The following is a 1,527-nucleotide window of genomic DNA, read 5'->3' on the forward strand; positions in this document are numbered from 1 at the left end:
AAAGAGTTGTCGGAATCGCATGAAACTTGATATGGGTGATTGGTACATGGATGTAAGTAAATGATTACAATATCAGAGCAAACGGATGGCTTATTGTAAAATACTGAACAGTTGAATGTGAGCTCTAGTATCCTATAGAATTGCCTCTGGCGCGGATACACGTTATGATACGGTCGTGCATGGAAGCATATAAGATTTGTATGGTCTCCTGAGGCAGATCAGTCCATATTTGCTGCAACTGGTCCTCCAGATCGCGTACATTCCGAGGCTGCTGCAGGTGGCGTCCCAAGTGGTCCCACAAATGCTCTATTGGCGATAAATCTGGAGACCGGGCAGGCCATGGAAGTGTGGCAATGTTGCGAAGACATTCCTGTGACATCCTTGCTGTGTGCGGTCGAGCATTATCCTATTGAAAAATGCCTCTTGGAAGTCCTGCCATGAGGAGCAACACATGTGGCCGCAGAATATCCTGCACATATCGCTGCGCTGTCACTGTCCCTCGTATCACTACTAGGGGTGACCGATGGTCGTATGCGATGGCCCCCCAGACCAGTACACCAGTAGTGGAGGCGGTGTGTCGCGCCATAGAAAAGACAGGATTGAGGCGCTCACCACGAGGCCTCCAGACACGAACACGGCCATCGTCAGTGTTCAAACACAACCTGGATTCATCACTAAAGATGACACGGTTCCAGTCCATAGCAGTCCAAGTCTCTCGCTCACGACACCACTGTAAACGGAGGCGACGGTGGGTGGATGTCAATGGGAGGACATGTAATGGGCGCCGTGAGACCAAACCTCCTTCAGCCAAACGCCTGGAAATGGTTCGGCTAAACACCGGAGTCTGCAACGATGATGCCACCTGTTCCTGGATGGCGGACAACGAAACAGTTGGCTCTGCTCGTGCTTGTCGGCGGATCCGACGGTCCTCACGAGTGGTGGTCTGTCGAGGGCGTCCTGAGCCCTGATGCCGTGAGTGTGTGCCCTCACGCATCCATTGGTCCCAACACGCCCTCACAGTCTGGTCAGAACGGCCTAAATGGCGGCCGATCCGTCGATGAGACCACCCGGCTTCTCGCAGTCCAATCATGCGCCCCCTCTCAAACTCGGTTAATTGAACGTAATCTCTTCGAGTGCGTCGTAAAGGCATGCCGACTAGTCAACGAGCTCTCCATAAGCAGAAACAGTGGTCCACTACACATACGTGGCCTCTGCAAGCCCTTTTATAGGTCATGGGTGGCAGCACTTGCGCGACCACTGGTGGCAAGATCGTTCAACTCATCACGTCACAACGCTAATCGATTGACTATTTGTCTGAGCTGTAACCGCATGCCGAGTTTCGTGCGATTCCGCTAACTCCTTCTGGGTGCGTGAATTTTTATGTCAATGAGTGTATATAAATTACTTTTTTCCACTAAAAACCCTTTTAAATGACTCTTGAAAAAATCACAAACAGATTTCATTTTTTTTTCTTTTATTATTTACTCTCTCTCTCTCTCTCTCTCTCTCTCTCTCTCTCTCTCTCTC

The sequence above is a fragment of the Odontomachus brunneus genome, unplaced genomic scaffold (genome assembly GCF_010583005.1).
Source record: "Odontomachus brunneus isolate Ranch 3 - 2012 unplaced genomic scaffold, Obru_v1 Obru_scaffold_321, whole genome shotgun sequence".
Lineage (NCBI taxonomy): Eukaryota > Metazoa > Arthropoda > Insecta > Hymenoptera > Formicidae > Odontomachus > Odontomachus brunneus.